The following is a 20726-nucleotide window of genomic DNA, read 5'->3' as shown; positions in this document are numbered from 1 at the left end:
TTTGCAACAAATTTAAATTTAAATTGTCATACACAAAATATCCTTTTTTTTTTTTTTTTTTGAAATATGTAAAAGGGTTATTAGTAACACAATTGTCAATATTTCCTTTTGTCCATTAAGAGTAGCTTTATAACCCTGCTCTAAAACACCCAAAAGTCTCATTGACCAACCTCAACTACTTCTGAGACCGTATTCTAATTAAATTAAGTTATTTAAATCTAATTATACTACTTAAAAATTACCATAGTGGTTCATTTTGTATGCTGAAACACATTCCCCCCATAGTAATCAATGAATCCTCATCTGAACTTGTTTATCTTATCCCATTTCAATCCACTTACATAGAAATTTCCTTTTAAAAGAAAGTACAACAACCAATATCCTTTTACAAAAGTTGAAAACAAAAATAAAATGTCAATACTTCAATAACATAACCAATGTGAAATGCAATCTCCTGTAAAAGATAAAATGTAACCTGAATTACTAAAGCTGACAACTTGCTTCAGTCGTGTAAACAATATCATACAAACCTAATATTGTTAGAGGGAAATATTAAGTGAAATCGCTCACAGTTAAATTTCAGACATTGTTCAAAATGTATCATTATTTCATCTATCTTGTTTTCAAAGCTGGCACTGAAGAAAATTGGGTTAAAAACATGATTACTTTGAAAGTCTGGATCGGAAACAGTAATAGTGATTCCAGAGGTTTCTAAACGCTTCCCATTGCGCATGCGTGTAACTAGTGGAACTAAAAGCTACTGAAAGGGGAAAGGGTCACCTGTTGGCTACCTTTCGGAAAATGAGTGAATAAAAGCTTTAGCTACACGGATCTTCACAAATAAAGATTTAAACGTTGGTTTGATGAACCGGAGTAATTAAGAATTCTTCATAACCAGTAAACTTAAGTCAGGGGTCTGCAACCTTTACCTTCAAAGGAGCCATTTAGCCTCAGCTCACCTGGATTAAAGTCATTCAGGAGCCACAAAATCTACTTAATCTTCGCAGTAAAGACAAAAAAAGTGCATAAATTTAAAACAAATTAGAAATCTAGTGAATAATTATCTAAATAAGACGATTTTATGTTTATAAAATTGTTAATGTTATGTCCCTTTTTCTTGAATTTTCAATAAATTTGCAAATATTTTTTAAAAAATAGAAAACTAAGTAATATCATAGTTTATGAATTTGCGGAATTTAAGATATTTCAGTAAGATTGCAAAAAAAAATTTTTTCAAAAAATTAAATTAAAAAAAAAAAGAAAAGAAAAAAAGAAAGAAAGAAAAAGAAAGAAAGAAAGAAATGGCTGGAATTGCAAAAAATTTGGAATTTTAAAACTATTCTAAAATTTCATAAATTTCCAAAAAGATATTTTAAAAAATTGTTAAAATTGTCTTTTGACAAATTTGCTCCAATTTTAAATTATTCAAAAATTTGGGGAAAAAATGCAGATATTAGAAAAAAAAAATGAAATTAAAAAATCTGCAAAATCTTAAAAACATTGGAATTAAATTTTGTAAAAAGTGTACAAAAAATGAATTTCAAAAAATTTGCAAAAAGTTGAAAAATAAGTAAATAACCTACAAGACAAATAATTAATAAATAATACAATAATATATTAAAATCTGTTTTTCATTAATAATTTTTCAAATCTACAGGGAGAGCAGCAAAGGGGTCAGAGAGCTGGATGAGGCTCCAGAGCCGCAGGTTGCAGGCCCCTGACTTAAGTGAACTAAAGAGACGGACGACAGCATCACTTCGTTCTCAAATCATACATGAATGCATAAAATCAGGTCTATTGGGGCTAAATAGCTGCGCTGACACCTGTGTTTCTGTTATCTAATCCTCGCAGCAGGATTATAATTCTCAATATAATAGTCTGATGGTTATAGGCGCATTCAAATTAGCCCCAATTTACTGTATTTCAAGTTATCACACAATGGGGGTGCTGTTGTACCAGAAGAAAACAAAGCCATTTTAATACTGAGTGCAACAGCTCGACCTGGTGGATCTTAGTTCAACAGCTCTGCAAGCGGTTGACTTTATAAACAGTGATAATATATATGTTTTGGTTAATTTGATCCTAGATATGGCTATACAACTTTAACTTGTTGCTCATCTTGAAGGTAGTTAAAGGATTTAACTTCAAAACTACAACATTATCCTGGGATTATGTTTAAAGTCAAAGAAGAAAAAGTACATATATTTTTTATCCAGATGTCTTTCTGTCTGTCTCTTCTTTTCTAGATGATTCCACCAGCAGAGGGAGTCAGAGATGTTCCCTTGCTGCCTCACAGAGCAACAGGTGCATGTTTCTGCAGACATGATGTAACAGGCTGCCCATGAAGCCGAACAATTTCAATAAATCAGTCAAAGAGCTCCACGATGTTTGATTTAATCAAACCAGAGAGTGGCTGAGAGACAGAGGAGGGGTAGTAAGGATAAACATGTACTTACATAACCACCTGTGTCCTTCAGCGTCCTCAGGTGTAGCTCTGTCTGATAAACTTCAGTCTGACTCTGAGTGAAATCAATTTGCTGCATTCTGATAAAAATCAGGCACACGAGCACTGGGATATGAGCCCATAGCTAAGGAGTGTCTTGTTCACAATGAGTTTTCTTTCTTTATTTGTATTTTTCAAGATCTTTAAGGCTTGAAAACATCTCTTTGGTAACTTCTTTATGTATGGGTTTTAGTAAATTTTGATATCATTACAACACCCTTTTCCAAAGAATAACAAATGTCTGGATCCCTGCAGGCTGGTTTTACCCTCCAGTTCGAGCCCTAGCAAACATCACCTGCAGAGACAAATAATCATCTTTGTGACTTTCCCTGAGGGACAAAGTCTATTTACCTCGATTCCCTCACCTGCAATCCCTTCTTGAATATTCTGTATATGTCAGTGTGTCTGCTGGCAAACTGTTAACGCTAACTGCTCTCACAAATGACTCTCATTAGACGTATTCCTCCGAGCCTTTATCCTGAGGGAAAGCAGCCCTGTGCACCTCTTCATATAGCTCTCACAGCAGTAAAAGCAATTAACGACGATTACAGCCTCCTTCAGCCTTTTCATGAGTTTCAAGTTCAGCGCTTGAAGTCCTAAACGTCAGCTTCAGATGTTTGGGCTCCTGACACATCACTCCAAAGAGTTTAAGCGTTATATAAGCTTTAACTCAGCCAGCACCTGTCAAAGTGGCTTTATGTAGTGTTTTCCCCATGTAGAAAAATCTCCGGAGATTACATCTTGAAGCATCCCATCATGCAGCTGGGTGATTTTGGTGGCCATAGCAACCTGGTTGCTTGGAAGTACTCATACACCCCTCCAGCAATTTTTAATTTCTGGGCATGCTGAGGAGGCCAGAGGCAACTCCAAGCCAACGAGACTAAATGGAAGTCAAGTCGCCCTGCAGGTCAAGAGCTGTTGGTGCACATTAATGGAGGTGGAGGGTTGCAGAAAGATCCAACAGCGCATCATATCTGAGCCCACCGCTAGCTTTAAAAGCTGCACTCAAGCCTCTGCATGTGGGATTTTCAGACTTTAGGGGGACCAAACACTGCAGACTGCTATCCACAGAGTTTGGTGGAAAATTGGCAACAAAAAGCTGCAGATTGTTATTCATTTCTAGTGTTTCTTCATGGAAATGAGGTTGGGTAAAGGTCAAGCACACTCTGAAGCAAGGCTGCAAAACAACCAAGATCTGTGCAGTTTCAGTGAAAAGATGAATCAATAAGTTCACTCTCTGGATGTAAACACATCCTTATAGTAATAAAAAACTCCTCGTCTTATGTAACACACCTGATAAAGGGATGATTGATGAGAAGAGGGCGCTGAGAGTTGTCTCTGTGAGAGGATGCATCACCACACTTCTCACCCACAGAGGTCATCATCATATCATCCCCAAACTCACCTGATTCAACCACCCAGTGTCCGTTACATGAGCACTCCTCTCTTCAGAGTTACACAAGTGTTTTCGTTTCTAATCACATGTGACAACTGATTTCATTACTTTGACAAGACTCAAGCAAACATCACCGCAGAGGTTTCTATTCCCATCCGCAGAGAAGACTCTGAATCCTGCGTGTCACACAGTTAACAGACAACCTGCTCCTTAAGTGTGAGTCGTTCTCTCTAAAGAGGGAACAACCACAAATAGCTTTGTCAACATCCTGACATGTAGTAATTATTCCCTTATTGGACAAAAGCTGGAGCCTCGCAGAGACAGATCTTCAACATGACCAAAGTAGATCCTACTTTAGGCTGAATAATCAGGGGTTCAAGAGTTGGAAAGCAAAGAAGAAGAGGCTGAAACCTATATGTGTCTGGAAACACTTTAATTCTGAATCTCACTGCCAACTGCAACAAGTGGTCTGAACACAAAGTAACTATAACTTTTTTAATTAATCTGAGAGTTATTCAAGTTGACAAGACCCTCTCCACCTTTCCATTTTATGTGACAAGATCAGAGGGAAGGAGACAAGAGATGAGATATGATGAAACAGGCTGAGATGAAACTGGGTCAGTAGCAAAAAAAAATTCTAGTTTAGCAGAATTGGTTCAGGGAAATGGTGCATGGGTTACATATTGTAGTCATTGTGCAACAAGTACCAGTTTTCGTGTGTGAACAACTGTAAAAGAAACAGTAAAGTAATGTGACATGTGGCATAAGACATGGGACATCAAGGAACAAGAAAAAAAATGGCATGACATAATGAGACACGATAAGACTAGACTAAAAAAAAGACAAGACATGATGATACAAGATAAAAAGTAAAATGATATATGATATGAGACATGATGAGACTAGAAGAAACTCACATGATGGGATGAAACATCATGAGACATGATGAGACGAGACAAAATGTAATGTGACATGATAAGACATGAGACATGATGAGACTAGAAAAAAATTACACAATGGGATGTGACATGATGAGACAAGACAAAACGAAAAAACATGAGACAAGACAAAACAAAAACATGATGAGACTAGACAAAAGCTAATGTGACACAAGACATGAGACATGATGAGACTAGAATAAACTTACATGATAGAATGAGACATCATGAGACACGATGAGACTAGACAAAAAGAAATGTAACATGATAAGACATGAAACATGATGAGACTTGAAAAAACTAACATGATGGGATATTTCATCATGAGACGTGATGAGACTAGACACAAAATAGTAAGTTATGGGGAGACATGAAACATGATAAAACTAGACAAAAAAGTAATGTGATGTGATGAGGCATGATGAGACTAGACAAAAAGTAACATGACCTGATGAGACATGATGAGACATGATGAGACATGATGAGGCTAGACAAAAAGTAACATGACATGATTAGACATGATGAGACATGATGAGACATGATGAGACATGATGAGGCTAGACAAAAAGTAACATGACATGATTAGACATGATGAGACATGATGAGACATGAGACATAATGAGACTAGACCAAAAGTAACATGACCTGACCAGACATGATGAGACATGATACATGTTAAGACCACACAAAAACTTGCATGTTGGATGAGACATGATGAGACATGATGAGGCTAGACAAAAAGTAACATGACATGATGAGACATGATGAGACATGAGACATAATGAGACTAGACCAAAAGTAACATGATATGGTGAGACAAGGCAAAACTTAATGTGCCATGATGAGATGAGACAAAAAGAAACATGATGAAATGAGACAATACATGACATGATGAGAAAAGAGAGACACAAATAGATATGATGTCCCATGACATGAAGTGATGTGATGTGACAAGATGAGACAAAACATACAAGGACCAAAGATGAAATGATGAAATGAGATGAAATAAAAGGTGAAAAGACAAATGTTGACATAAAATGATGTACAGTGATATGCTCGGATGACCCAAAGTGACCTAAAGAGACAAGATGAGATGAGATGAGACAAGAAGAGACAAGCTGTGACAACAGAAATTGCCTTTTTATCCTTGATGAAAAATAATCCTACTCTTTTCAAAACTTTTTCAAAGCCTGCTCACATGCTCTGATCACGTTACATGACTTGATTTAACTTTTTATCTTGTAGTTCATGTTAGCCTGACTTTCTAAGATTTTCTCCACCAGGCTGTAATGAATAAATTCATCTTTCCATGTGTCAGACTGGCTCTTCTTCCAGTATTGTGACATGTGCCAGGTATAATAATAAGTGGGTAGAAAACATAATAACGGTAGACTCCTCTGCAGAACATAAACTGTCATTAAAGTGAAAACAGGTCTTTGTGGGAGGATGCACGTGTTTGTAGTGTGCCTGATGTCTGTAATGTGTCATATTAAATAAAGTAGAGCACATGTAGAAAACAAACCTAACTGAGACTTAGAGGAACTCATTTCCTCATTAAACCATCAGCTGAGGTTGTCATTTACTCTGCAGCTGTTTGTTAGAGCATGGATGGATCTACAGTCTCCTGCTGTGAGGAGAAATGCTGCCCTCGATTCGCTCTCAAAAGGGGGACACATATGGAGAATGAATTTTCTAAAAGCTTACAGCTATGACCTGTTTTTCCAACACTTACAGGAATCAAAAGGGAATGAATGGTAAGGCAATTTGTCGTACGTTGTGTCTTCGGTGGAAAACCCTTTGCAGCACAGCGGCATGAATGTGCTGCTCTTCAAAAAGCAGATAACTCCCATTGCACTCTGAGCATTTTGGATATTTTCTGACCACTTCTGCCATCTGTAATCACCCTTACTGCTCTTTTTGCAATCAATGAAACCTTTCTAAATTGACTCCCCTGGACCGAGAAAGGATAAGGTCAGGATCTCAGAGGAGAGCTGCAACTACTTCTGATTGTTAAAAAACACTTTAGGTGTGCAGAATCCCTCCTGGGCATGTAGGAGCTGCAGGGAGACCCAGGGTTGACCCTGAAGAATCAGGCCTGAGAAAGCCTCAGGGTCTCCCAGGAGGAGCTGGAGAATGCTGCTGCAGGATGATTGACTCATTATGCTGAGGGTTGGTGATCAAACTGTAAGAAGTCGAGGTGATCTTCTGTTTCATATCAATAGAAAATTATCCAGAGCGTGTTTGTGAAAATACCTGATGCAGTCAGCGTCTAATTGGAAGGTTTCCTGCGACAAAAGCATCCGCCGGCTTCTTCTCCTGCCAGGTGAAGCGCGGAGAAACCTAGCAACAGGCTGCAGAACACCGAGCTCGTGTCTGCTTTCAGATCTCAGGACAGACAGCCACACACACACACACACTACACACACACACTCACACACACGTGTTAGGGTGGATAGGATGCACTGTGCCATGAGAGGAACATTACACACTCAATTGACCTGAACACATTCCAGCCTGTTGCTCATTTCAACACAAAGCCCAGATGAGCGTTTTTTGGCGGTGGAGGATGTTTTTGACTCGACTCAATTTTCTCCGACGCTGATTGGGTGAGAGGCGCCCGGGCGCGCTCATCATATTTAATCAGAAAGCACACAGGCCAATGACTCTTTCACCATAATCTGTCTGACTGAAGACGCAGCGTTTAAAACAGCCTCTGTGGTGTTTCTGCTTTCGGCTTTTATCGTCAGTCCTTTCTTCGGAAAACAGACAGAAGATGTTGTTTGTAGTTTCTTGGCAGATGCAATAAAGGCTAATTTGGTTTATTTTTGGGCATTTCAGGTGAGGTTTTAAAGCTGCATGTCTTAATTGAAAAAAAAAACTGCACTTTCTCCAGTTTGATGCTCCAAAACACTTTTAGTTAACCACAATTACAAGCCACACACATTCCTGCAATCTATCCCTTTGAAAATGTTCATTCACTTTTTGGAAAGTTAGACATAAATTGGAAAACTGTCATGATGATATCTTAAAAAATCCTAAAATTCATCAGAATATTTCTTGAAGCTCCTATAAGCAGTATCAAACAATATTCAGTCAGGATCATTCTTGTCAAGGAGAAATATTTGCAAGCAGTGAGTTATATTTGTTGGTATGACTCTACTCTGGGAGCCCCCTGACCTTTCTTCCAATTATTAAAATTAGGGATGTCCCAATCTGATACACTAATCAGTATCAGCGCCCGATATGGATTTTTTTGGAGGATCGTGAAACGTAATCAGGAAACCGGTCCAGTTTTCCTGTTTTTTCAGCTACATCACACTTTACGGCTGCTGTAAATCTCCCTGTACTTTGCACTTTCTAGGTCAGTATTTTTGTGTGCAAAGTTTAGCAGCAGCACTTTTGAAGGTTTTCATCTTAATCTATTGACTTTTTTGACTTTCTTTTGTAAAATTGAGTTGTATTATGGCGTTTGGTTTTGAACCACTCAGGATTCATGTTATATATTATTACATCCACCAAGGAGGTTATGTTTATAGGAGAGGTTGTCTGTGAACAACATAACTCAAAAAGTAACAAACAGATCTCGATGAAATATTCAGAAAATGTGTAAAATGGGATAAGGAAGAAGTGATTAAATTTTGGAGGTGATCTGGATCACCGTCTGGATCCAGGACTTTTTTTAAAGGATTCTTTATCATTGTGAGATATAACAATTTTCACCATATGTGTATATAACTCCACCATAAATGGTCGGATTGCTTTGCAAAACAATACAAGACAAGGTCTCCATAATTTCTGACAGATGTAAAAATATGATCCAGATCCTGGTAATATTCTGGATACTAAGATCCAGAATATAAAATATGTACTGGGTCATCATAATTTTCAACACTGTCAGGAAACAAATTATCATACAAACCTGCAGCTAACACCAAATTGTAGCAGACAGTCTGCTGAAAGGGAGTATAACATTAAAGTCGCTTGGTGGAGGTCTGCGCTCTCTGAGTGCTTTTCTAGTTTTGTTATTGTTATTTAGTTTTTTTTGTGACATGGTTGAGAGAGCAAGTTTTTTGCAATATGGCTCATTTTATAAAGCAAAACAAAAAGGTGTGTATGTAGTACTGCTTGCATTATTTTCAGTATCAGAAAAACATATTGTGAAAAAATCAGTTCAGATTGGAAGTCAAAAAATCTGCATCGGGACATCCCTGATTGAAATAGGAACAGTACACCTTCTCTCGCTTTCATGTGTACAGACAAAAATTCACAGAAGGAAGAAGGAAGTTTTTGTGAGTATAGTTTTTCTTTTGTTTTCTGTCTTTGTTGTGTCCCTATGGTGCAGCTGAAGTAGTTTCACAGGATTAACAGCTCAAAAAATATATTTTTATTTTTTTTTCTCCCTGCTTTATGAAAAAGACTTATTTAGCCTTAAATTTTAGCTGCTAGCTTTCTAAAGCTGCACAAACACCCTAACCTCTGATTGGAACCTTACTGTTTGAGGCCCGGCCCCTCCGATGTGTCACCAACATTTCAGCAGGTCTCATGAAGATCTCATGAGGATCTTCTGCATTTTGATGAATTAACACAGATTCAGGGCTTTCTACAACATATGAATACGTAGAGGTTTAAAAATCTGCACACACTCAGTCTGAAAATCCAGCGTTGGCATGTTCACAATGTGGGAAAGCATGACTTTATAAAGACGAGGGGTGAGAAGTTCCTCACTGAGGCTTTAACAGTGATCTGATCATGCTAACTTTCACCACTTTATTACGTCTGTAACTCAGCCCTTTGGTCAGTTCTTTGTCATCCTTACGGACTGATACTGATACTGATGTGTGTTTACAATCCCCGTTACTTGATGTTCTGTCTCGTACAGCGTCGGTGTATTGGCTTTCACTCCGAGGCTTCACTGAAAGTCGCTCTGACCGAAGCTTCGTCTTGATTTGGCTTCCAATAAAACTGTCTGAGGGAAGAAGTTTGATGGTTGTGACTTTAAACTCACCTCCAGGGTGAGCACGGTGAGGTAAACAAACCTAGAGTGTGTCTGAGTAATAAACACAGAAGGGCTGCTGTTATTTCTCACACTTACGGTCTATTTCTGCATGTTAAGAACACTGATACCGCCCACGAACTGAAGCGTGGATTTGAGTCAAGACTCTGGATGTTTCAGACTGTGCCAGGAAGATGAACATTAATCACATACAGGTTTAATATCAAAGTATTTACTCGATAAATATTAGCGATTTTTGCTAATTTGGTTCATAAACAGATCTCCATGTGAAGAAAAGAAGAGGTAGCATGCAGGAAAATGTGATCGTTAAGACTAAACCCTTAATTAAATGTGTGAAGGATCTGATTACAGATGTGCGTGGGAGCGGGCCAGACGCAGGGTAAGCCTTTATCCAATTAACACAATTAGCCTGAAATGTAAGAAGTGGATGAAGTGATACCTTCATCCTTCTCTCCTCCTCCTCCTCCTCCTCCTCTGACTGATGAGACGCGCTGAGTTTCTGTCATAAATGTGATTATGTTTATATTGAGCCTTCACTCTGCTGGGTGTCGGAGCCGAGGAGATCTCATTACTGACTCAGCCTGGATGATTCGTCCTTTTTCCAACACACTTCATGTCTCTCAGAACATGGTATTGGACGTTAGAGTGTGTGTGTGTGAACTTTGAAGGTTGCATTATAAAGTTTTGAATGCAGTCAAACGGTGGCAGCTACTGTAAGTGCTCTAAAAGCCTTCTATAAGTGCCGTCCACTCACACATTAGCATAAAAACAGCACAGAGGTTGACTGTGACTCCTCATGTGTTGACATTTACCGCTGCAGAGCTACTACACCGAGCAGAAACTCCCTTTCCTGTAATCATCTCAGCTGTTGCTCATCCTCCAGTGGTTGATTTTTGCAAAAGTGTGAAATCAGCTCATTTGGAGCAAAGCGTTGACACTCGTGCAGGGAAATCTCCAGATTTAAGCAATTTGTTGAGCGTAGGTGTTCCTCTTGAGCGCCTGGTTTAGTAATCCTGCGCTAAATCTCCTGCAGGCTAATCTCTGTGAATGACTGCAGGATAAACCAACGAGTACAGTAAACACCTACGCCGTCCACTGAGAGGGTGTTACATCACTCCAGGAGGGGATACAGAGCTAATATTAGCTTTGACAGATTGAAATACACAGTGGTTTAAGCAGATTCTCATTTATAATACCAAAACACTATCAACGTTAAACAGATGGAGGATTACCTCGTACATATTTTTTTTTTTTTTTAAGGATTCTTTATCATTGTGAGATAGGGCTGTTTTTACCATATGTGTATATAACTCCACCATTGCTTTGTAAAACAATACAAGACAAGGTCACCATAATTTCTGACAGATGTAAAAGTACGATCCAGATCCTGCCAATATTCTGGATTCTAAGATCCAGAATATGAAATATGTACTGGGTCATCATCGTTTTCAACACTGTCAGGAAACAAATTATCGTACAAACCTGCAACTAACCCCAAATTGTAGCAGACAGTCTGCTGAAAGGGAGTATAACATTAAAGTCGGACTAAAGTGTTGGTGACAATCACAATATGCTTGGTGGAGGTCTGCGCTCCCTAAGTGCTTTTCTAGTTCCTGTCTGGGTTTTAACCCTTCTTGAAAAATGTTATATTACCAGATCTGCTTGGTACCGTCCTGTTAAAGGCTTAGATGTTTGTCCACTTTATCTGTTGAGCAGCATGTGTCTGCAGATTCAGTCTCCAGACGCCCCCTTATGCAATCCCTTTCACGCCCAAAATTTCCACGTAGTGCACACTCAAAAATTTCTAACCTGCCAGACAGAGAAACGTGGACAATAAAGTGAAAGAACAGGATCTCCTAGTGGTCAAAGTGCAGAAATACAGGCATCTGTATGACTTCACACAGAGATCACCATGATAACCGAGTGGTAAATAGTTTATGGTGTGAAATTGCGGCCACCCTCAGCAGAGAAGAGAAATGGGTTAAAATAACCTGGAAAAATCTTTGTGGCAGATGTGTCATGTTGTAAACAAAAGGCAAACTTCTTTGTCTCTTGTTTAGTACTCTATTAGACATACGTTTGTGAAACACCACCCCCTGCAGTTAGGGAATGGACACCAACGAACGCAGCGCAGGGTGTCAAAAAGCATAAAAGCCCCACACATTCTCTTGCCCGTATCTTGTGGGTTTAAAAGCATTAGCAGTCTTCAGTCTCCATTCCAAAACCTTTTCTGACAAAGACACCCAATAAAAAAAGAAAAACTGGGGGTCAGCCATGGATTTATGAGCATGTTCAGTGCCCATGCAGGTTATGCACATTGGATGAGGGTCCCTGCCTGAGATGGATACAGCCCCTTTGAGTCTGATTCTGAGGGGTAAGAGCTGAAGACATAGTAACCAGAAAACGAGAACTGAATAACCAGTCTGGTTAAGCTCACTGTAATGTGTTAGCTCACCATCAAGGAATGTTAGATATGGGAGTTTAGCCCGAGTTGGGGCTAACGATAAGTGGGGGATAATGCTTGTCACAATACTTTAGCAAACTCGGTACCCAAATCAGCCAAGAATACAAGGCTAACTCAAATAAAAACAGGCTCATTGTGACGTGTTAGCCTATAACTAGCTAACGCAGTAACCAAACATAATATAGCCTGGGAACAGATCACCTTGACAGAGAGTAGAGATGTAAAGATGCATCACATCGCAGTTAAAAAAATATTTTTAAAAATGTGTGGAGATTTAAATTTGCTGGGACAAAAAATAAATTTTGATGCCCTATCTAAACCTGTAAATCCTAAACTAGGAACACATGCGAACATGAGATTGTTTATTTGAAGACATTACTTATTTTGATGTGAGATATGTTTAAAAAAATATTTTTTTTTTGTTCTTACGAAAAAAAAAATTACGGGCACTTTTTTTTTAACCTTAGAGAATTAAAAGGGAATTCTTTTTAAATTATTAAAAATAAGAGGAAATATATTTTGTTGTTTTTATACATTTAAAGATGTGTGTGTGTTTTAAATTTTGCATTTTACTGCATGGTTTGTGGCAGAAAAAAATTAAAGAATTGTTTCCACCCAGACAGAGAGTGTTCCAAGTAAGCAACATGAAAAAGTCTTGCTCAACAAATCCAAGCTGAAAAACGAGTAAAACACTGAACAAAGTTAGAAAAAGAACCAGGTTGTTGTTTACATTTCTATGCTAATATTTTGTTATCAAGATTGATAAAAAGCTGAATTCCCATTGGATGGTAGCTGATAGCTTCTGGGATTGCATTCAACCAAAAGTTTTGCTTTTTCCTCTCAATGGATACTTTTTTTTGTATATACATATATAACCACAGCCTGTAGAAAGATGAATACCCAAAATGAGCCAACAACAAACACAAACAGAACATTTGCCTCTAAAGTGTCGTCCCCTACCGACAAACCCTGCATTTATAAACACATTTAGATTTATTTCTAATTTAGGGAACATCATAAAACAACCCAACCTAAAGCCACGTGTGTTATCTCACGTCGTTAAGCGTGTTTACACACATCGCTTGAGCTTTAGTCATAATGACAAACACTGCCATCGCCACAGCCGCGACTGATTAGGATTCTGGTGTGAAGGGTTTCAAAGCCACATGAGACAACAGAGCTGGAAGAGGCCAAACTCATCTGTGCCCAGACTGCAGGTGCATCAGTCAAACCTGTCAGATCATCATGCTGCTGGGAGCAGACCGGGAAATAATGCCAAACATAGACAAGCTGTACCAACAAAGGAGGGAATCTAGTTATCAGCTGCAACACATGAACTGTGAGAGACGAGGACTGGAGGATGAAGTCTTATATTTTCAACATGATACATACTCTTTGTTTAATTCCCTTAACTTCTCTTTATAACACCTGATTTCCTCACCAGGGTTAATTTAAGGAGCTTTTTCTGTGTCAGTGCAGCACTCCATGTGTGAATTTCCTGTTTTCCTGACAGACTGAGAGCCGGTGGTCCTCGAGGAAACTCAGCAGGTCTGGGATTGGAGCCAGGTTTGAAGTTTTCAAACAGCACAACAGAGGTGTTTGACTTCACACGGCAAACAGAGGTACTAAAACCCCAGCGGAGGAACAGAGGTGGCCTCTGAAGCTGAGTTTGGAGTCTAACGCTGCTTTGTGCCAGAGGATACTTGGGAGGGAAATCAATCTTGAGTCGGCTCTCCCTCATCAAACATCTGCTGGTGAATAAATTATGATTCATATAAAAGTTCCCTTCTCAGAAAGTTGACAGACCTAATGAGAAAATAATATGAAAATCCATTTAAAGTGCATCATTAGCTACAAATTCAGAATTATTCTCCACATTCTGAAATATGATGCTTAGATATTGAACTGAAAAACACCAAATAACACATCGATTAGCTACTACTTCTACCAATTAGTATGGTAACTCATTACGGTTATAAACAGTTAGGCTGGATATGAATTAGTTACATGCTAATATTAGGTTTTTGACTTACAAAGATTAGCGTACAAGAAACTTTTAGCACAAATTGCATTTAGCCTGCTAGCATGTACAGCTAACTTAACAACAATTTTATGGTTTTGTATTTATATTGTGTCCCGATGTGGAAAATGATGAGAGCACATATGCTAGATTTAATATCATAAGATTACTGACAGGAGCAAAAAAGTTTGTATATACATGTGTGTCAGTGTCTGTGTCTGCCTTGAACCCCCTCCTCTGCCTGAATGTTGATGTGTCGGTTGTTTTAGGATGTTTCTGGGTGTGGAATGTAGCACAGAGGACGAAGGACACAACTAAAGTGGAACAAAATGCCATACAGATAAAGATTCTATTTCAATGAGGGTGAAGCTCAACATTCACTTGCAGCAGCACAGGATGAAGAGAAACGCAAGTTAGCTTTCTGCTAACCAGGTATGTGTCAAATACTTGTGATAAGCTTGTGCTAACATGCCTAGCCAGGTGTATAGCTCTTGAGTCTCTCCCATGTCTTATCTTGTCATATCTTTTTTTTTTTTTTTCCGTTGCTAGGCGCTACCCAAGTAGCTGCCTGTTGCAGCAGCTCTCTCGTCTTTGTCCGTTTCTTGTAATTTTTTTGTCTCTTTTTTAGTAATCTTTGTTTTTGGAGTGGATCATCACTTTGTATGGTTCATTGTCGGTCACGGACACCAAACTTTTTGTGGCTTCGGCCATATTTTTTTTTACTACTTTTCTCCTGTGTTTGTCTGGAGATCCTACATGTAACCATGGCTGCATTGTTTACATGCAAAAATAGCTGTTAGCAGCCTGTAGCATGTCAATACTAACTAGTGTAGGGCTTGATGATTTCCCTCGAGCTGAGGAGGAGGAGGTGAGGACGACGTGCTGGTTCTCGGATGTGAGCTGGGAGGTGACGACGTGGACCTGTCCTTCCATCCATCGTTGTTGGGAACGTGGGATCTAGCCCCGGGGGATGGACGAGCTAGCTGTGCTAACCCAGCGGCATCGTGCTGTTCACGGACGTGGCTGACGGAGCTAACATCGGACGCCGGCGCCACATTGGAGGAGCTTCGCCTGCTGTGAGCAGACAGGATCCAGGAGACGGAGACTGAACAGACTGCTGGGGAGGCTCAGTCCTGGACCCTGTGGAGGTGGAGACTGGCTGGGCTGGAGAGTGGTGGACGAGTGGTGGACGGGATGTCGTCATCTAATTTCTTATGGACTTTTTTTGCACTTTCTATACTCTTATTTACTTTTGTTTTCTTAAATGCTGCAGTGACTCCTGAATTTCCCCTCGGGGATAAATAAAGTATTTTCTATTCTATTCTATTCTATTCTATGTAGAAACAGGATGCTACAGGGGATTGCTGTGCTAGTGAGTGTGTTCATGTAGTCATGGTTGGAGACTGTGGGTGTGTGCTGCAGCTGGCACTGAGCCAAGGAGGAGAAGCCCAGTTTGAGTTTGTGCTTACTAACAAGTAACGAAAATTCCTGCTGACCCTACCTTTAAGCTATGAATTTGCTGTATATCTGTTTTGATTACAACAAAAGTGTCTTGATGCTGATGCTTGATTTGACTGATTGCAGAAGGATTATTTTCATGGGAAACGAAATTGTAGCTTTTAAGTTAGAAACAGTTATACTTTCCAGTTATAAGATGAATGCTAATATGAGCTCTTTTGACTAATTTAGCTTCCAAGAAAATTTTAGCCCACATGACATTTAGCCTGTTAGCATGTATAACTAAATATTTAAAGCTTTCTTATGTCTGTTGTTACACTGTTGAGAGGTATTGTTATCACATGCTAACACCAACATTTCTGTATTTAAGACACAAAGGGGTTTGTATTTGTACAATCATCAGAAAAACTCAGAATGACCAGCTTAAATTGCTAATGCGAACACTATTAGGTAGAAGCATGCAACTTTCTTGCCATAGACTATCTGCTATAAGTTATGCTAAAAAGTAAGACAGGGGAAGCTAAAAGTGACTTGGCGCTAATGCTCTTGTTATTATGTCAACTGGTAGCTAAAGCATTGTCGAGATAACACATAGCTACCAGCAAAACTGAGTCACAGCTAACGCTAGCTTTTGACAAATTACCAAATCAGCGAAATCTATAGTTTGTAATCTACACTGTTTCTTATTTTTTGAATCATCTAATTCCAGCAAAAGATAATGTTAGCCAAGTAGTGGCTTTGTGCAACTTTTAGCTTAAACTCAATAGTTGCTAACACTATAAAATATTTAGTATTAAAATGAAATTTCACCTTATGTCCTGTTTCATTTTCATTTTCCTTAATCGCTCCACCTGCTGCTTTGTCTGGATAATAACAGTAATTTTCCAGTTTTCTGCCCTTTGTGAACACCGCAGTTCAATATTAATAAGCACATGACCACATCACCCAAAGCTGGGGTCACTTTGTGAAAGTGCTTAAAGGTCCAGAGTCGAGTGTTGTTTGTGACTCCCACTGATGGCTGAACAAACAGTCTGGATCCAGCAGACACGGTGGTCACATCAGAAAGGTCAGACGACGACGCGCTCCCACACCGATACACCTGACCGCTGTGCTCAGAGAACTGACCCCTGCTGATTCGGTCTCAAAGCTTACATGATCAGCCTTTCAGTCACAAAAGAAGCATTTCTTCTTTTGTGAAAAACTTCTTTCAACCATTCAAACAGGACTGACGGGCTAAATGTTCTCACCATCGGCTCTGGTTTCACGATTTAATAGGCACCTGCTAAACGGGGATGATTTCTCTCTGAGGGGGTTTTATGTGTAGGTTCTTTTTTAGAAAGTATCAGCGGCTCTCTGCTTTGGGTCGCATTCAAGCGACGTGTCCTCAAATTTGTGTCAGGATTAATTAAGGGTATTGTTGTGTTACCATACAGCGTCTCATTACCACTATTGTTTGACACTGCCTGTGTTCCTGAATACTCTGTTGCTTTAATCAACACCACAAACATTATTCTGCTCCCCCAAGACCTCTTTATTTAGAAACACTTAGACATCGGTCATTTTCATGAACAGAAAACAAAGGGAATGTTTGCAGTTATTAACCTCTTAAGACCCGGGCTTTTGTCTGCTGTTCATTTTTAGCTCACCTTGCTATTTGGGATAAGTAAAACCTAATAAGTATAATAACTAAACTTGGTCTTTGTAGAGAAAGTTTGATAATTTTCTCTAATATTTGTTTGTTATTAGTGATACTGATCTATTATTAGTGTTAGTGAAATACGTTGGGTTTTTTTTTAACCAAAATGGGTGTAATGTTGTTGGTATCACCAAAAGATAAAGTGGGCAATGTCCCTAAATGTGGCTGAATGGTCAAAGTTTAAAAAATGAATTTACAATGGATAGGTGTCGCCAATGTTTCTCATAAAATATCTGATATTGCATAAAAAAGTTTCTATGGATATGGTTTTAACAGTGTACTACACTGTAATAGATGACATTTAAAATGATTTTAAACCAACCAATCCAAAAACAGAGAAAGCATTGATCTATTCTAGGACATACTAACTTGCTCACTGCAACAAAAACCATCATCAAGTTTAGAAATGAAACCATTTGACAAACCACTCATCAAAAAATCCTTACATGTTCAGACAGGACGGCCTTGATTTTCATTTTACAAGAACAATTTTTACCACAGTCACATCACATAAGGTCACAGAGAGGCATACTGACAGTGTCATTGCCGCAGAGCGTCCACCAGGGGGAGTGCAAACTGTCAAACTCTTTTTGAAGGTCAGAAAGAGATGTCACTTCAGTAGGGATGGATATCGAACAAGGTACTTTTATAGGTACCGATTAGTAAATTCCGACAGTAGTACCTAGTATTGATTCGTGCAAAATCAAAAGGTACCATGTTTAGGTACCTTAACACAAGGTGTGACTATGAGGGAGTTAAAGAGTAGTAGATTTTCCATGCTGGACATGAACACAGCATTGTAAGTTTATATACTGAAAAGTAAATATGTTGAATTGAAAAATTTGGGGATTTTATTATTAAACAAATTTACATTTATTACCACATTAGTACACACAAAAGTACCCAAAATTGGTGCCATAGAGAACCGATCCTGATTACCAGGTACCAGGCATCATTTCAAATGTGAAAGCTTCCCATCCCTACACTTCAGTTGGATAGATAACCAGTTAAACATCCTCACAGGAGCTCTAAACTAACAGTTTGCTGTGGTATGAACAGATGAAGGTTGGGCCTCTGCTTTATTTCATCTTCCACTTCATATCAATAGCCGGTAGCAGCAGTAGTCGCTGACACATGTACCGGAGTCACAGACACTTTCTCCCTAAAAGGCTTCAAAGCCTCGGCCTGCGGTTCGACAGCGTCACTTCAGTGGCAGCTTGTCAATGCTCCTGAAGGTCCCTTTGGCTTTTCTCTTTGTAGGAAGGCTGCAAACCAAAACAACAGCTCACACTTTATACACAACATATCAAAACACTATCCGATATGGAAACAGTTCCTGCCTCCTGAAAAGAAGCTGCCATGCCGAAACATGTGTTTATCATGTCAGGCGGGGAATGCATGAGTTTAAAAGGGTTTTGACGTGTAGATATGACAGCAAAGCTTCTTTGAATCAAAATCTAAACAGAGAAAAGTTGTTTCTGTAGAAACTTCCTCATATTCCACTGCTGTCACATCTGTTATAAAGGTAGATATGTCGCAAAATAGGAGAGCTTGTAGAATGTGATGTGAAAAGTTGAAGGTAAAAAACTAGTGCTGTCAGGCGATTAAAAAAATTAATCTAATTAATTATAGGATTTGTAATTAATTAATCTAACTAATTGCACTGTAATCTCATATCTGTTTAAGGTCCCCAAATAAAGAATTTAAATTCTAGGACATTACAAAACTGTAGTGCATGACTAATCAAATGAATACAGGAAGAGGAGATTTTTAAATCCACATTTTTTTTTTCAACTGGCCAATATTAAAATGTCTGTGTTCACTGCCATTGATATTGTGCAACCCTTTACTGCGTCTTTAGAGGTAAATTATGTTTTTCCAGGCGGGGTCTGACGGAGCTTTTCAATCAAAATCCTGCTCGTAAACTAGTGTGAGTGAGAGCGGTGCGCACTTTGGATGAGAACTCAGCATGGATATGAGGAAAAGATGACGCTGCAAGTCAGAAAAGTTCAGGCAGCTCACGCTCCAACTGAGGATGTGTTGCGGTAGTTCAGAGAGAAAGAGCGGCGCCATCGTGAGAAAAGACAACAGAGATCATGGAGAGGATCAAAGGATGGAGCGCCCGAGATGAACGCGATCAAAAAAAGTTTGTTTTGTCTGTTTTTTGGATCAAAAACAGGAGGAGAGACATAAAAGAAGAGAGTCCACTCTTCTTAGGTAGTTTTGGTGTTTACATAGTCAGAGAAAACAAGATTATTTGGGTCTTGAAAGATCGTTCAAGATGCTCTGAAAATGGCTGGCAGCTAATGAGTGAATCACGTTAATTTTTATAACGTGTTAATTTGTGGTGACAGCACTAAAAACAACACAAACTTGTTTTTAAAACTGTTTATATAAAAAAAAATCCACACACCTGAAATTGATTTACCAGACTAATAAAAACTCAAAATTAGCAGGACACTGCTCCGGTCCTGCTAATAAAAAAATGTCCTTTCAGTTTGGTGTGTGCTCTGACTAAATATCCTGCTAATGCACAAGTACCAACACACACAAACTCACACACAGGGGTGAAGCGGCTTTGTCTGATGAGATTCGATTTGCAGATTCGTCTGCATTCTGGACCAGCCTTACTCGAGTCTGAGCCTCACCTCAGAAGATCACAACACATCCTATTCTGCTGCTTTGTTTCTGGTTTGTCAGTTTAGAGACTCAAATTCAAATCACTGAACTCAAACTGTTAGCTTACACCCACGTTTACATCATCATTAGACCTTCAACACAAAGAAAGCATGGGAAGAAGTCTGAACTTGCAGTCAAAGCTTTTATGCATGACTCTATTTACTCTTCAAATCACGTAAACATATGCAAATGAGGGGATTTAAGATCAATATACTGTTGCTGCTTCTCCTTGAGAAAGCGCTAATTGCATAACTAGGTCTTCCTCAGACTAATCCTGCCCTCCTCATGCATTCATTCACTCGGTTAACTCCTGTGTGTGTGCATGGAGCATTTGCAGGACTTAAAAATAGCCTCTTATCTCACCTGGGTGGCAGCAAATCTCAGACATGTCAACACAGATATGTACACTTCGTCTCTGCTAATAGCACCGTGCATGCTCCCTCATAATTTCAGTTTGCATTCTATTAGCCTTTAGCCTCTGTAACGTAACGCTCCCCAGGCTTCCCTGGCAGCTGTGATCCCTTCAGCTAACTTATTAGCAGTTACATAAGGAGGTGA

This window comes from Halichoeres trimaculatus, unplaced genomic scaffold (assembly GCF_033239565.1).
Source record: "Halichoeres trimaculatus isolate MK-OKI-2021-1 unplaced genomic scaffold, fHalTri1.1 fHalTri1_scaffold_21, whole genome shotgun sequence".
NCBI lineage: Eukaryota > Metazoa > Chordata > Actinopteri > Labriformes > Labridae > Halichoeres > Halichoeres trimaculatus.
Note: the sequence above shows the minus strand (reverse complement) of the source record.